Source organism: Ambystoma mexicanum, chromosome 1q (assembly GCF_040938575.1).
Source record: "Ambystoma mexicanum isolate Mex_15411 chromosome 1q, UKY_AmexF1_1, whole genome shotgun sequence".
NCBI lineage: Eukaryota > Metazoa > Chordata > Amphibia > Caudata > Ambystomatidae > Ambystoma > Ambystoma mexicanum.
The window spans coordinates 686,233,203-686,251,423 of record NC_090922.1 but is presented as its reverse complement, the minus strand read 5'-3'; positions in this window follow the sequence as shown (position 1 = coordinate 686,251,423).

Below are 18,221 nucleotides of genomic sequence, written 5' to 3'. Positions count from 1 at the left end.
TGATCTGAGGCTGTAGACCAGTCACTGATATTTCATGTTATTTGCTTCTACCCGTTAGAGAGTCCTCCCAGGTGTATCCGTGTACGTACACAGTGTGCTAATTCATGTACTGCAGTGCCAAGAAACAACAGATACATGCAATGTTAATTTTTTAAGAATTGGGTTGACTGTTTAAGTAAGCCGTCAGACCCGGCAGTGCTTGTAAGCAGACTGTTCCAGTCTTTTCCGAGGAGCCACGAATGTTAAACTACCATCAGCATTTCTACCAGCCCCCTAAACCTATCATAGCCTACTGCCTGACTCAGTACTGCTGGGTGCTGGTACTTAGCCCACTTCCAGTGCTCATCATGTGTGTCTTTCTCCTGTGCCAGAGAGCACAGCACCAGGAATGAGAGTGAGGAAAAGTGATTCATGGGGTCATGTTGGGAGCCGTGCCTTGCAGAGTGTTGCAGCTCATCTAAATGAGGGGTGGCTCTGAGGGAGTCAGTTTGACAAAGGGGAGAGACAGGTTCTAAAAGAGTAAAGGAAGGACAAAAAGAATATTCAGGGTGGCAAGAGATGCAGGGAGTTAACACAAAGAAAAGGTGTTGCTTGGAGAAGCACTATGTGTGAGAAGAAGAGAGGGTGCAAGTGAAGGCCTGATGAAGTATCTAAGAAAAGGTGCCTGTGAATGTGTATGTGCTGGTGAGAGATACAGGGTATGTTTAAGGACATGAGCGAGAATTAGGATGTGTGTTAGACAGCGGCTAAAAGAAAGTGTTTGCAAGGATGTAAGAGCAGGAGAGTTTGCATGCAAGGGTGTAAAAGAGTGTGCACAAGGCTGATGTGAAGGAGTAGTATGCACTCAAATGTGTATGATGAACAAAGAAGCACACAGGAAGAGGATGCACACAGAGTCATACGAGGGCTGATTTGTGAGTAGGAGCAGCACAGAGAACGGAGAAGCCAAAAAAGGACATAAACATCTTACCTCGCAATCGATGAGCTGAAGTGACAAAGATAGGAAGAAGCACAGAGAAATGGCTTGAATTGGGCTTCATAGGACTGGGTAGGAGGGGACATTGTTTGGATCTTGCGCTAATGCGCCTCTGCCCAATTACATCCGATTCCTTTCTTCTCTTTCCTAGCTCAACGTTCACAGCTCGCCCCCACTTCTCCCGTGCTCGACAGCCTACATAACATCACAGGGACGCGCACCTGCGCGCGCACCCCGGAAGTTCCTGCAAGTGCTGTTTGGCTGTTCGGGTGGGCGGGTGAGTGAACATATTCCACAATCTCTGTTTGATTATAGCATTAGGCAGTAAAAATACCCAGAGCCTGGAACACTATAATACGGTAAGAGGAGATACCTTGTGACCACTTAGCTTGGTCGTCAAGCCACTGATTCCTTGATCAGGACTTTGCATGGAAATAGGAAGCCAAATGGGGGATAGATACTGTATCTGATCAGTGGGCTGTCCAACTGTATAGTTTAAAGTTCACTGTGGTGAGTAGTGTCACTAACGTTCTCACCTGCTTTTTTCTTCTTTTCTGTAAATGTTGTCATATTGTGTTCTATTGTAATGCCTATTGCCTTCCTGTATCAACTCTTCTTAGAGTACATAACACTGTGGGTAATTATCTCTTTTGTGGTGTCAACGACTGTGTGTTACTGGAGAGTCAGATACAATGTATAATCTAATCTCACTCCATTAGTATGGCCAGTGGCCTAAGAAGTGGACAGTGTACTGCCATGGCGACTTCCCTATGTGTGCCAAACAATAGTACAATCAACCCCATTAGTGATCCTGAAGCATTGCCAACAAACATTGATGGCTTTGCTAATGATGGGAAATCTATTGACCAAAGACTAAAAACTTCTTATGTCCTCTCGAAGTATCAAGATGAAAAAGGCACTGTAACAACTGCAGAGGCCTTGCCTACATCTAATGAATCTCCCTCATCAAGTGGTGACCTTGATATTAATGTGATGGCAGATATCGATTCCCCTATCAGATTATCTATTGGTTTACTAACCCCACTGATACCGAAGATACGGGACTCAAGTGAACTCGGCTATGGGAATGGATTTTTTATCCCGCCCAGTCCACATATGCCTTTTTACGATGCAAATAATACACCGAAATGTAGAGAACCAGATAACGATCCTATCCAGGACCCAGAGATAAGTGTTCCCTCTTCTCAGACTATTGGTAGGTACTTACATTCACCATCTTCACCAAAAGAACAGGAACCATTTACCTTTCCTGCTTTAATTAGGATTTTGGACCTACTCGATAAAGGTCATGATATTACCCATTTGGAATTAAGAGATATTAAACATACCATGATTGATATCATGTCTAAATTAAACAGGTTAGAAGGATTTATATTTGCACATGAAGGGACACAGCTTGGTTTAAAGAATGTGAATGTGACAAAAGTTAAAATAACCCATGAACAAGGAACCCAATCAACTTAGACACATATTGCCAAATCATCTGGACATGAGGCCCTACCACTAAACGGTATTGTCATGTTGTTACTAGAGATAGGGTCCATCAACTTCTCTCTAGCTGATCCTAGGAATAATCTATACCATTTCATGGCCAATGAACCGACCCCAAAGAGGGAGGTTCTTGCAGACAGCCCTACAGTTCTAACCAGCATTATTGATGAACAAATGACAAGGGGAACTGTCTGAGGACTATGTTGTGAATTATGCAGGTTATACCTCCAAACGATATCGGAAAAACCAGAAACGCGTGAAAAAATGTGCAGAAAAAAAGGAGGACTGCCAATGAAAAAATGAAAAAAGCAAAAAAAGAAATATTGGCAGTCTCTGATAGTGGAAGGGAGGATGTGATTGATGTTGCCCAACTCTCCAAAGAAAGTCAGGTGCATCTTGGAAACAGGGAACCAGCGTCAAATGACAATAAAATAAAGTCAATATCTTGCAGTAATGAAGATATAGTTATTGTGGAGATCCACTCAGAGTATACTAATCTTCAACCTAAGCATGAATCTAAAAAGGCTTCCATTGCCGTGATTGAATCTGAAGGAGACGCAGCAAAAGCACAAAATATCCTTCATAATTTTTTTCAAAGTGAAGGGAGGAAATGTCCCTCTAACAGGTCTTTGCTGCCTTCTAACTCTAGCACTGAGACAACCAATTTATGTATTCCTCACTCTGCTTTGATAAACACCACAAAGGGATTACCATGGCTATATTCTGAAACTTGTAGCCTCTCAATTAAACCAGACAGAAAACTTCAGAAGAACTTGGATAACAATTCCATTGTTCTTAACAGGGGTGGGAAATGTAATCAACTACCCCACGAAATGATAAAAGCAAATTATATTCCCCTCACAAATTTGGATGCTAATCGACCAGTGCCTCCTGCCCAAATCCCAGATTGGCTGGGAATGCTGAGTACAAATCATGTCTTACTAAATACAGTAAATAGTTTAGATGCCTCCGGACCAACGTACCTACTTCCGGCATAGAACTTAATGGTTTACAATTAAAGAGCTTCGACCAAGGTTCCTTGGAGAATGCTCTAAAGGCTGGTACTCTACCACTGGAAATTGTTAAAGAACTAGCATGCACTACAGGACTCAGTTGTCACAGTCCTGAAGCAACAGGACTGTGACAACTGAGCTCCAAAGAACGACTCAACCCCTAGTTAGTTACGACAATGAAGCTTTAGTGAATCTGAAGAATGTTCTAAATTTAGATGAGCCAACAGCCAGCGTGAGTAATTCTGTAATGCATTCTCAATGTGTTAGAAAGATGGAGGAATCTCTACTTCTGTACTCAAACAAATGTCAGTAGCCTTTGCAAGCCTCGTAGCATCTGCAATATTCGTGTACACTAGATGCTGGTATAGCTCTGCCTCACAATTCCTTAGGACATGCTCACATGCAATGAAAGTAAACATTCCCTCAAAATTTTCAACTTGCTTACCACTCAACCACTTATATACTTCAAAGACATGTAGGAAAGCACCTCACACGTTTCTCGGTCCCTTTTTGTGAGCTCTCTAAAGCTCATACGGTATTATTCTGCAGAATTTCCTGTGGATGACAGCCTTGGGCCTTTCCCCTGGTTGCAACTGAATGATGACAACAATTCCCACTGGCTTTAAACAGCTCATCAGGGCTGAACTCCACAGTCCTTTTTCCAGCTCCTCAATCCAGAATCTAGAATGCTCACGCTAAAGCTTCAAACCAGTCAAAGTTGTCTTTCCCCACCTCATCTAACTGGACTAAGTCCTTGGTGATGTGGTGTCTAGTATTTCCTTGGGCGCCACCACTGGAAATACTCCCCACTGGAACAATGTTTTTGGGTCTCCCTTTTCTCCTGAAATTCTAGCTTTCTCAACACAATCATTATCTGATCCTACTATTTCTGTTCTTCCAGGCCACACACCATTCCTTCTTTCTTGCAGCAAGATAAACCTCAAAGAGACAACACTGGGACCTGGTTGAGGCTCAGGACATAACAGAAACCTTGGTTCTAGCTGAACCTCTTAATCTGTCGGAAACCACTCTACTGTCTCTCTGGGAACAATGGTGGGACAACTATCACTGTCCCTATCCATTATCATGCCCACCACTAGAATTGGTACTTGGTTTGAGAGGTCAAGATCCCTACTTGCCCCCAACTCCCGTCTGCCTCCCTAGCGTTCTCAAAAACCTGGAGGCCTTTCAGCATTTCAGGTTTGCTAAACGTACCTCTATAGTCCCATTTCCTGGCCCATCTCAGGATGGGTGTCATGTTCCATTGTGCAAAAATAGCTGGCAGTCTTTCTAACATTGCCCGCAGAGTCAAATATTTTGTCTGACTAATCTGTATCCATTCCCACTGCTGCCACCATTGTGAAAGAATGGTATACATCACGACAAATGGCAACTTTGCCGAATATGTTTTTTTGCTGCATTTATTTTGATTTTGTTTTTAACAGAATCTGGTAGATGGTAATTTGGGATAAGGTATATATTGGCTGAGAGTAGGAGGGGGAACTAGGGGGTTTAGCCCCACTGTTTGTGGTAAAATAAAAAGGCAAAATCATCAAAAAGAAATTTGAACTGAAACAATGATTGCTGCTCTGCAGTAGCAGAGGAATGAGCAGTGCATGAAACTACTACCCTGCTCTACTAAAGATGCAGTGATCACAATCATGAAGGTAAAACAAACGCAGCTCAAGAGGTATACATCTTTTGCCTCGTATGTTAAATTAGGCTGATGGCAGGCTATACTCTTTAGGGCCAGTTTGAGCTGGTACCAAAGCAAACCGAACAACAATGATACTGTATTACTACAAAAAATAGAATCTTTATTTAAACTTACAAAAGTGTGCACAATTAATAAAATCACTAATGGCCCTCCCATGTAAAGGAAAACACAGAGAAAGCTATCTTTAAAGTAAAATATTACTCTGCGTTTGTAGACAGGGTTTGTAGACAGGGGTGCTCAGACAATAATTTCAGCATCAAAAATGTCAACGGTATTGGTCTTTCAAAATATAGAGAAGGGGTTACTATTCATTAGGGTCCATCAAGGTGGACAATGGGACAGGACAACATCACATGCCCTTAATTTCATTTCATCCCAGGGCTCAAAAGTTTTGTGTAGGTGCTTTCCTGCAGTCGAGCCAGTGATGAGACAGTTGGGTTATGCTATCCTAATGCTGAGTCAGCATTAAGAAGAGTTTGAGAGGGGGCTCCCAGAGGGTCGAGAAAGTGTTGAAGACAGGTAAAGTTAATGGCTTCTAGCAGGGCGGGTCTGCAGTCGAGTCTGGTTGAAACAGTGCTTCAGCTGGTTTATATGGGCATTTGGGGTAGGCGAGTCAATGACTTCCAGTGCATTCTGTCCACTTTCTAGTCGGTTTAAGATGATGCTTCTGTTGAAACAAGACAACTGTCGAGATTCTGCAAGTCAGTTGCTCACTGTAAGGGTGCAGAAGTATGAGACACAGTGGCCGCATATTTTTGGGCAAAGACATTTATTAACACAAAAAGGTTGGAAAAAGGCCTTACTATCCCCAATGCTATGCTGCCTCCAACTAAACTAATGAAAATGTCAGAAAGTCTGAAAGTAAAATGTCTGCCACCCTTGTGTCAAAAACCTACTTCTGTTCCTAACACTTACAATATAAGATAACTGTGCAAGGAAATGGTATTCTTGGTGTTCTCAATAAACAAAAAAAGATCTGAGGTTCAATGGTAGTAAAGTGTTGAAAAGAAATGTTAAAAATCACAAAGTTCCAAGACTGTAGTGACGCTCTTTTGCACTAGCCGTATTAGTCTATTAAGATACTGGATCACAGATAAGGTAAAGTGTCTTATACTTCCAGTATAGGATCTGCTGTAATATTCCCAGGGTCTTTGTCCCCCTTTGTTTTCTATCTTCTAAGTAGGTGTGAGTGGTGGTTTGGCATCTTCCCTTGTCAAAAATCAGTGATTATCAACAAAAGTAAACAATCTTCTATTTAGGTGCAAGTCCCAAACTCGCAAAAGGTGATATGGTGTCTTCTGTTGCCAAACTGAGTGATCCTCAACAAAGTGTAAACAATCTTCTATTTGGGTGCGAGTCACAGACTTGCAAGAGTGTAGTTTGGTGTCTCCCTTTGCCAAACTGGGTGATTCTCAACAAAATGTCTCTTTCACAGCATGCCAGACTGTCTTGACTTTAGACCGTGGTTTCTGATATGTTTGTGGGTCCCAGATTCGCACAGCGGTGTTACTCCCGATTGGTTCACTCTCCTGCCAAGCGAGTATTGGGTTTTGATTCACTTTTGGGTCCCATATCCTCATGCTTGGTCCAATCCAGGTTGCTTTAGCAAATGTCCTTTGCCTTCTGATGTCATACCCAAAGTGCCTTGAATGCAGGAAGTGGGGAAGGGGACAGGAAGTTTGTCGGCTGTAGCAAAATCCAAGATGGCAAGTCCCCTCTTTGGAGTAAAATTCTCTACTGGGCTAATGTAACTCCAAACCAGCACCCTGGTGAGAGGTCAAGGTCACCGTTGTAACTAAAGTACTGCCATTGAAGCACCTGTCCCCTGATGGACCCTCAGGGATTATTCATGATCCCTGGAGGATGTGTCCAGCCGTCTCTAAGGAATTAAAGTGAAGGATTTATGAGTACGACCCACATGGTTGTTGTGGGTTCAACAGGCCGAGTAGCTTAATACACACCAGTCCCTGTCTTGCATGAGTCACTATTCACTGAGCTGTTAATAAAATGACATCATATGCATATGGTGACTGTAAGGGAGGCATATTATCACAAGTCAAGACAGACACAAGAGATATACTGTTCAAGGGTGTTTATTGAACAAAAGGGTTGGATAGTGCCTGTCTGGCACTATCTCTAAAGATGGGGGCACGCTCTACCATAAAATAATAAATAAAACAAAATGGCCTATACTAAATAAACCTATTGCCTGCCCTTATACTATTACAATAAATGGTAGCATGGGAAAAGGTGTATGTAAAGGAAGAACAGTGTTCTAACATAAAGGATCAAGTCAGCTCTCCTCGCCACGTTGGACAGCACTGGGCAAGGCAGTCCCTATAGACAGGATGGCACACTGTGGCTCAGGTTCTCAAAACTAAGATAGTTCAAATCGTGGATCGAGGTCTGCCTAGCCTTCCACATTAAAAGTATTTTTCCAGCTTTCAAAACACAGTTCAACAAAAAGTTCATGCTGGTCTCCCTCGATCGGGCTCAGACCTCTCAAAGCAAAAGTTCACCAAAAAGTTCACTTTGGTCTCACTCAGTCGGGGTCGGACCTTTCAAAGCAAAAGTTCAACAGAAAGTTCACGTTGGTCACCCTCAGTCGGGTTTGGAACTTTTCTTAACATCAAAGACTTTCAAATGTGCATCGCTTTTACTATACACCATAACAGGACCACTTTGACTTTCCTTTCAATCCACACTCTCGTGTTATTTGCCCCATTGTCTCTTGGTCGTGTAGTTCAATGTCAGAAACACAAAAGTTATCACTTCACTTTTATAGTTCATTCACTTTGTTGACAAACATTTCGCTTTTCACAGAAGGGAAAAAGGCCCTCCTGTCGCGCTTCTCAAAATTAGATGTTGGCACAAGTAATAGGTTTAAAAAAATAAATGATTTTTAATTTAGAATCGTAAGTATAAACACATACAAGTCGAATGTCAGGTTAATTGAAAACATGAAAATTAAAGTACATATGAAAAATGAATCTTTTTGTCAAAGTGGAATCTAGTCAATGCAAAAATATGATGTCCTTAGTTATTTTCACTAAGTCTGTAGTAGAATCCAATCAATGCGAAATTGCAATGTCCTTAGTTGCTTTCACTAAGTCTTGGTATTAGGATCAGAGTTTCAAAAAATACAGATTGGCTGTGGCCTAAGTTGTTGTTGCTAGATCTTGATTCTTGATTTGTGAGAACAGGGTTTCCAATAGAGTTAGGGAGTTGTGTCCTCGGTTGTTGTCACTGGGTCAAGGTATCCTTTGGTTGGAGTGGATCCTTATTAGGGTTCTGACCTTAGTTAGATTCACTAGGTCTTTTAAATTGTGAGAAACAAGTTTCCTGTAGATAGCTTGAAATTCCAATTTGGAGTTGCGAATACAGTTGACTCTTGGGTTAGAGTGGTTCCTTGAGACAGCAGTCCTGTGGTGGACTCAACTTGGAGGTGTAGTCAAAAGTAGTTCCTCAACATGTGTTTCCCCGCCGCAGGGTCACAGCAGTTCTTCAGCAGGAGTATAGGGTATGTTGAGACGAAGGTTGTCTGAGAGGAAGAAGAGAAAGGGGGTAAGGTTTGAAGGAGCATTGCGTCTTGTGCTTACTAGTCATATGGGTAAAACTCTGTGTAATTAGATAGGTGCATCAGATTTGGTACTTACAGATTTGTGGAGTCAACGTTGTAAATGATGTTTATTCGGCTCGGTCAATGAAGCATATGATGGTTGTTGCAAATGGTCTGGTCTGAAATAGTTAAAATGCACACATTTGTGGGTGCTCACGTTGTGCGGTTCTCAAATATCAATATACCATATAGTGTGATCTTAGGATGAGTGGCTAGGGGTATACATTTAAAGTGCCATGAAGAAATTCTGAGCAAGTGACTTTAGTGGATATTTCTGTGTGAAGTGAAGAGCAAGTGATGATAGATGAGGCTATACAAAGCTGGCGGTAAGCTTGTGCAGTGATGAGGGTGAGAGGCCTGAATCGGCATTTTAAAGTGAGGATGGAGTATACTCATACCTATGTGAAAAATGGGGAGTTCAAGTGGGCCAAAGTCAAAGTAGTTTAGCAAGATGCTAAAGAAAATTCTGCTTACCGCTTTAGGTTTAGAGGTCCTTCTCTTTCGATTGCTTCTACCGTTCTGTTTTGGAGCAGTGTGTTTATAACACTAAGCTTGGGGGGTAACGTGTGCGCGGTGACGTCATACGCACGTGCGTTGCTGCGTGATGACGTCATTGTGTCCATGTATCCTCTTGGGAATGTCGTTTTGCAGCTGGGACGCCTGCATGTTTAGTAGAATGTGTAATTACTTGAAAAAATGGTAAAGAGGGAGAAAGAACAGAAGTGAAGGTTTTCCAATTATCAACAATGTGTTGAGCTGGAAAAGAAAAAAGATAAAAAAGATAAAAAAGATAATTGGGACAATGGTTCCCAGCCTGGTGTTGGCTGGAACAATACAGAGTAGATGTTGTTAATGATAAAGAGGTGAGTTGAGTTTAAATGGTGGGTGAAGATCTCCAGAACTCAGAAATAATTAGAGGGAAGTCAGGTACAGCTAAAGGTTTCGAGGGAGCAAACCTGACATATCTTGAATAAGAACAAAAACAGCAAGGCTCCCACACCTATGATCGGTTTGTGCAGACAATTCTCTGGATAGTATTTGGGTTATCAGAGTTGCAAGAACAGTTCAAACAATGGCAAGTTGAAGTTCACGGAAAATACAACCTGACTTCATTGATAATGCTGTTCAAACGGATAATTCTTAATAAGAAATGTAATGTTTAAAATCAAATACATAAAAGCTGACATATAAAAGCTAACAAAGTGACTAGTGCTCCAAAAAGTGCTAAGTGTTAATCACCGACCAATTGGCAATGTGCAAAATGTGCTATAAATCTGTATCTCTCTCTTATAGATACTTTGTTTATATCAAATGTACATATATACAAGATGACATCAGGTTATTAATACCTTGGTTTTTCTGTTAGAACAGGCCACACAAATACAACATCTGAGACCTTCATTAACAGATGACTCAAATTGAGATGCCTTAGTCAAAAAAGTACCTAAGGTGCACCTTTCCCAATATTTCTAATACTCATTGAGATACTTTACATTAGTATCTATAAATGCCCAACATGTTTCGTTCCTATGTCCCTAAGGGTTTAGTATCAGGAACTTCTTCAGGGGAATATATAAATTGGGGTGGACCAAAGTCCACAAACCAATCTGCGATGGTCTTATAGTTGACCTGGCAAGTTGAAACAGTTGTTGCAGTGTGAAGGTTTAAATAGTGTTTTCCAGTGGACAATCCAATAGGGTTTATGTTCCACAGACTCCTGTCTTTACAAGGAGGTGAATTCAGGCCAAACCTAATTATGAAAACAAACCACATTTGGGTTAGTGTGGTTGCTTTTGTCGAGTACATTGATAAGTATTCAATTAATTGCACTCGCGGGCTTACCGTCTCTTATTGTCAGTAAGCGTTCCTAGGTAGTTGCATTGGCACTCAGTGTAGCAGTCCTAGGAGGTTCCTGTAGACAAGAAAACACAGGACGCATAGTCCTATAATCCCAACAAGTAAATTACTAGCTTTTCACATATTCTTCAATGGTACACCAATAGGTGGATATGGGTAAGAAAGTGTTATGTGTTAAGGTTAGAACTTACTTTACATGTAACTCGAATTCGAATAGACACTTTGTCTTCTTCGTCTTGCTTTGGTGTAGTATAGAGTACAATAGATCAGAATTATTAGTAGGGTCCTGTAAGGAAAATAAAGGTATCTAAGCGGTGGGGCATTGGTGGAGTCAAAAGAGAACAATCACCCAGTGCTAGGGCACTCCCTAGTAGATAATATTTACATGGAATTCATACCATATGGTGTAGACAACCCGTCATTACATGTGAGTGAAATGGGCACTCTGTCTAATCACGGTGTACCATTACTAAATATACACATATAACAGTATATATGTGTCTCTAGAGCATTTTTGTGGCACACATATATGCTAAAAATATGTTGCTCAATGATTCATGTAAATAAATAACATATTAGGACAGAAACCCAGTAGTTTTAGGTAAGAGGTACATATTTAATCTATGGCCGGGTTCTCACAGTTGTAGACTGAAGGCTGCAAGAGTGGAAGTTGAGACCGTACCATTTGTTATGTTTATGGCGTGCAAGTGTTAAGTGGCCCGCACACTCGTGCTTAGAGCAGGCTCATGGTTCAGGCATGCGTCTGATTATTAATTGGTAAAAGACGTTCTACTCGTGAAATACGAGGATCACATTGCATTAGGGCTTATAGAACCATAAATCACAAGTATATGTTGCAAAAGTACCTGGAAGTCGCAGATGGGTAGGACGCCGTCTGTGTGTGGCTTCTACCGCGGTCTGTGGATTGAGTGCTGGGAAACCGTTGCTACGGTTACCCAGCACGCTAAATTCAATACGACGGGTTTACTGCACATGCGTAGTGGCAGGGATACTAATTGTGGACATCAAAATGAAATCCACTAAGAAAAAGTGCGGGTGTATTAGACGCTCTAGTGTTCATTAAGCTTATCATAATAGGCGGAGGTAATATCGGGCAAAATTGTGTGTCTACTTTTTTATTTAGTTACGTTCGTGTATGTGCAATGAATATAAACAGATTGTATTGTATTGGTTCGGAAGGGCAATATGAAAACGATCCATCTGATCAGTTTAAGAGCATCATTTCTTTTTTAAATCGAAAGAAGGTGGATATATGCCCTGAGGTAATGGTACAATTGTTGCATATACAATCCCTTGTCTGCATTAACAACTGTTGGTTGACAAGGGCTGCCTGTGGTTGAACATCAAAACATAACACGGGATGTGTCTATGGCCCAAAACGATTCTGTGTATCCATGCCATGTCAATGCATAAACTTGTCCATTGTATATTGGTCATTGTCTTCTGTGATGTTGATGAGATCCACTGTATGTTCAACATGTTAAATAAGGGACTCAATTTCTGCCCAGACTGCAACTATGACTATTTCACCACAGTAGTCGACCTTCACACTTTCTGTCGAAAAATTTAAATTGAAAAAATTCTTTGCCAATATGGAAGTCAAAAAACAGACCTCAAAAACAACTCTGGAACCATCGGACCTGTCTGTCAAACATGTTGAACATACAGTGGATCTCATCAACATCACAGAAGACAATGACCAATATACAATGGACAAGTTTATAGAGGAACAAAACATCGCTACAGGCCTAGCCATTCAGACCAAACTCAAAGACAAATCCAAGTTCACACCCATCTTACCACCAGAAAATGCTATTGATACCTTCTGAAAAGTAGTTAAAAAGGAACTCAGAGACATCTATATCAACAACAATGACAGCAGTCGTGGCAAGCACAAACATCAGAACAACCTTACAATCTCTCAAACCCAAGCACTAGAAGATCTCAAAAATAACCAAGATATCACCATCAAATCATCAGACAAAGGTGGGAACATAGTGCTACTCAAAACCGATGACTACATAAAAATGGCTTCAACACACCTAAAAGATCTGAATTGCTATGAAATAATCAATGACAACCCGTTCACCAAAATAGGGGAAAGATGGAAAATCATGAGCAGCCACTGGAAAAACCTAGAATTACTAACAGAAGAAGAATACCAATATATGATTACAACATATCCTATAACACTGACCATTTACTTTCTACCCAAAATCCACAAAAAATTCACTAACTTACCACCAAGCAGGGCAATCATCAATGGCATTGGATCCATCACCGAACATATTTCAGAGTATATAGACCATCAACTTCAACCATTGGCAAACTCACTTGCATCATATATTAGAGACACCACCCATATCATTCAACTCACCGACAACATACCCTGAAACAAAGACTACTGGCTGATAACCATGGATGTTACATCACTATACACCAGCATTCTGTACGATAAAGGACTCACAACCACCGGGTATTTTTTGAAAACCCGTTCCATCTCTTTTAATGATCACAATAACATGATTCTAGAGATGCTACAATTCACATTACAGAACAATATCTTCATTTTCAGTAAAACTCCTTACCGGCAGATGCAAGGTACAGCAATGGGTGCGAAATATGCCCCGCCATACGCAAATCTCTACATGGGCCACTTTGAAATAGAATTTGCATGGCAACACCCATCATTTACCCACCTCAACAATATCATTTTTTGGGCCAGATACATCGATGATATCTTTCTTATTTGGAACAGATCACTATCAGCATTTCAGGAATATTTCCACTATCTCAACCACAATACCTACAACCTCAAATTAACTACGGAACAAAGCCAAACGACCATCAATTTTCTGGACATCATCTTCTACATTGTAAATGACACCATCTGTACAACACTTTATACTAAACCAACAGCCGTTAACAGCATACTCCATGCATCCATCAGTCATCCCAAGCATATTATTCGCAATATGCCCTATGGTGAATTCTTGAGAGTAAAAAGGAATTGTACCAAAGATGATGACTTCACACAAAAAGCCACAACAACAGTGAAAAAAATTATCACAAGAGGATATCCAACTAAACTTGTGAACAACAGCTATCGGAAATCTCTCACCAGGACCAGGCAATCACTGTTACAAGTCAAGTCCAAAATCAATTCTACCATAAAAAACACAAACAGGAAAATCAATTTCATCATAAACTACAGTTCGAAAAACTTAACCATTCGGAAAATTCTCACCAAATATTGGAACATCCTTAAATCAGACCCTGACCTCACAACCATACTGGAAGCCAAACCAACCATTACTTTCAAGAAGGCCAGAAAACCTTAAGAATGAACATCGAAGTCCATCGCATTTTGAGATTAACACCTCTGCCAGAAATCCGAATCCACAGACCATGTGGCTACAAAAACCATTCAAAGGAAGTTACAAATGTGGCCAATGTTCCATGTGCAAGTACTCAGACAATGAAAGAACCACTGTCACCAAACCAAACTACACCATCCACACCATTCAACACTTCATCAATTGCAGTAGTACATGTTTTATATACATCATCAGCTGTCTCTGCAACAAACTATATATCGGAAGTACCATCAGAAAACTTAAAATCAGAATCAGCGAACATATTCGGGCAATCACCAATCAAGATATAAGATCTCCGATAGCCAACAATTTTTTGGAATCACACCAACCGACCCAGATCAATCAAAAAAAATTCTATGGAATTGACAAACTCAAACCTGCCCCCAGAGGAGGCAATATGGGACACAAATTAAGACAACAGGAAGCACGCTGGATCTGTCTAATGGACACCTGCAACACCGGTCTGAACACAGACAAGGAGCTATGTCACTTCCTGTAAAGCCTGTGACTGGATAAATTCACAAACACAAACATCAACCCAATACTCACCATCTAGGTTACATCACACTTTAACACTAAACAATGCCACACCAGTTTTTCACTTTACCACCAAACCATTTATTATCCATATTCCTGCCACCTCCCGTGCTTTACCTATCTTGTCTCACACTACCCTCTTCTTTTCACCATTGCTCCTCTTAGATCACATGAGCCTTATGCCACAGCCTTTTCTTTTTCTGATTTTTAGCACACATGCACCTATGACCCAGCTGACACCTGGCTCGAGATCTTCACCCACCATTTAAACTCAACTCACCTCTTTATCATTAAAAACATCTACTCCGTATTGTTCCAGCCAACAACAGGCTTGCAACCATTGTCCCAATTATCTTTTTATCTTTTTATATTTCCCAGCTCAACACATTGTTGATAATTGGAAAACCTTCACTTCTGTTCTTTCTCCCTCTTTACCATTTTTTCAAGTAATTACACTTTCTACTAAACATGCAGGCGTCCCAGCCGCAAAACGACATTCCCGAGAGGATACGTGGACGCGATGACATCATCACGCAGCAACGCGCATGCATATGATGTCATCGTGCACACGTTACCCCACAACGCTTAGCGTTATAAACAAACTGCTCCAAAACAGAACGGTAGAAGCAATCGAACGAGAAGGACCCATAAACCTAATGCGGTAAGCAGTATTTTCTTTATATCTTGCTAAACTACTTTGGCTTTGGCCCACTTGAACTCCCCATTTTTCACGTAGCTATGAGTATACTCCATCTTCACTTTAAAACGCTGATTCAAGCCTCTCACCCTCATCACTGCACAAGCTTACCGCCAGCTTTGTATAGCCTCATCTATCATCACTTGCTCTTCACTTCACACAGAAATATCCACTAACGTCACTTGCTCAGAATTTCTTCATGGCACTTTAAACGTATACCCCTAGCCACTCATCCTAAGATCACACTATATGGTATATTGATATTTGAGAACCGCACAACGTGAACACCCACAAATGCGTGCATTTTAACTATTTCAGACCAGACCATTTGCAACAACCATCATATGCTTCATTGACCGAGCCGAATAAACATCATTTACACCATTGACTCCACAAATCTGTAAGTACCAAATCTGATGCACCTATCTAATTACACAGAGTTTTACCCATATGACTAGTAAGCACAAGACGCAATGCTCCTTCAAACCTTACCCCCTTTCTCTTCTTCCCCTCAGACAACCTTTGTCTCAACATACCCTATACTCCTCCTGAAGAACCACTGCGACCCTGCGGCTGGGAAACACGTGTTGAGGAACTACTTTTGACTACATCTCCTAGTTGAGTCCACCACAGGTCTGCTGTCTCAAGAAACCACTCACCCAAGAGTCAACTGTATTTGCAACTCCAAATTGGAATTTCAAGCTATCTACAGGAAACTATTGTTTCTCACAATTTAAAAGACCTAGTGAATCTAACTAAGGTCATAACCCTAATAAGGATCCACTCCAACCAAAGGATACCTTGACCCAGTGACAACAACTGAGGTCACAACTCCCTAAAACTATTGGAATCCCTGTTCTCACAAATCAAGAATCAGGATCTAGCAACAACAACTTAGGCCGCAGCCAATCTGTATTTTTTGAAACTCTGATCCTAATACCAAGACTTAGTGAAAGCAACTAAGGACATTACAATTTCGCATTGATTGGATTCTACTACAGACGTAGTGAAAATAACTAAGGACATCATATTTTTGCATTGACTAGATTCCACTTTGACAAAAAGATTCATTTTTCATATGTACTTTAATTTTCATGTTTTCAATTAACCAGTCATTCGACTTGTATGTGTTTATACCTACGATTCTAAATTAAACATTGTTTATTTTTTTAAACCTATTACTTGTGCCAACATCTAAGCGCGACAAGAGGGCCTTTTTCCCTTCAGTTTGTCCAAACTCAGGTCAGCCTCTGTGGCATCCCTCAGTTTCAGCATCTCTAATCCTACTATTATATACTCCCTAAATGTCCTCCACTTAGAGCGCTAACACTGTTTCTAAGGCTGATCCTCTTTTTTCACTATTTCGCTTTTCACAGAGACTTTCAAATGGGATACTTTCTTTCTCCGGACCACTCTGTTACTCAGTATTGCTGGTTTCACAGCTATCGGTTACTCAAAGGTCTCAACAGGTCTACCTGTTTTTGCGACTCATCCACACGCATGCAGCCTTCAATTGTGAGATATACCATTGCAACTTCAATCTTTGCTTGACACACACCAGTCTTTCATTTCTCTCACCAACTCACCGGCTTTGTGCATTCCTTTCTTGTCCTCACCAGGGGTGACCCTCAGTCAGACTCAGACCCCCTCCTTAAAGTTCACACATGGGTCTCCCTCAGCTGGGCTCGTACCCCTCTTAATTTGCAAGATTTAATGTCTTTGGACTTCAAGTGCCAGATTGCACTTTATTTTTCCTCGCTCCCACTTCGCTAGCTATACAAAAATTGCATTCCAGTGTTTTGGGAGCTGCAGGAGTTCAAGGGGACATTGGTTAAGTCATGCACTCTCCTGCTTGCCCAGGTGAGGAGTTCTGGTATGGGCGCTGCCAGGAAACCCCCGCTGCCGCTGGTTTTGACTCCCTGGAGTTGGCACTCCCTTGCCACACTGGAGCATCCCCTGTACTCACAGGACCAGCAGTTAGGCAGTCTTTGGTCCTCCAAGCCTTCCACGGTCTCTCCAGCTTGCATTTTCATCCTGGCCTCTGTGCTCCATCCAGCATCCCCAGCTCACTCAAAGTGTGCCTGTGTGCTCTGCCTTTTATACTGTCTGGGAGGTTCAACAGGTTTCAAGAGGGAATGATTGTTAAGGATGCCTGACCTTGCCTGGCCTTATTACCGGGACAGAATGGCGATTGCACATAGGAATCCCTGGTGCATAGGTTCCTATGGGTAATCCTCATTGCTTTCTTTTTCCTCCTATTTTTTTTAGTGTTTTGGTATTCTAGCATAGAAATGGGATTTCTAGAATGGAAGTAGGAATTGTGGCAGTTGCAGTTTTCTTGAGTGGTGTTAGAAAAAGGAAGAGGAATTCTGTCAAAAGAAAGGGAACTATTTTGTTGTTGTGAAATATAGGGTGTTATGTTTGTTCTCCTACGTCACCCCTTGATGTGGGTACCTGTTGGGATTGGGGAGGGGGGCAACGGGACAGGCCCTTTAGCAACTTATAAAGATTGAAAAGGTGTTGGGTAGGGGTGTGCCATAAAGGGGGGAATACAGTGTCTCTCCCGAGGGTATTCCTCCAGCAGTCCCCATGGACCCCCTGCCCAGGTTATCCTCCCGCACTGGTCCACCCCCAAGGTCTGGTTCCAAAGGCGATGGCCGTGCCCTGACCACCTGTACAAAGAATCCCTGTGGTCTATAAGTGAGAACACCCTCAGGTTTCTCACACTGCATAATTGTGTAATCACAGCCACCATCATTTCAGAGCAATACATGGCTTATATTTAGTTTTTACCAACTGTCACCAGATTGCTTGGGTACACAGTTATAATATTTTGAACCAGAGGTGCATGCAGTTAAAACGCCCCCTCTGTCTACTGGAACTTTAGGATCCAGC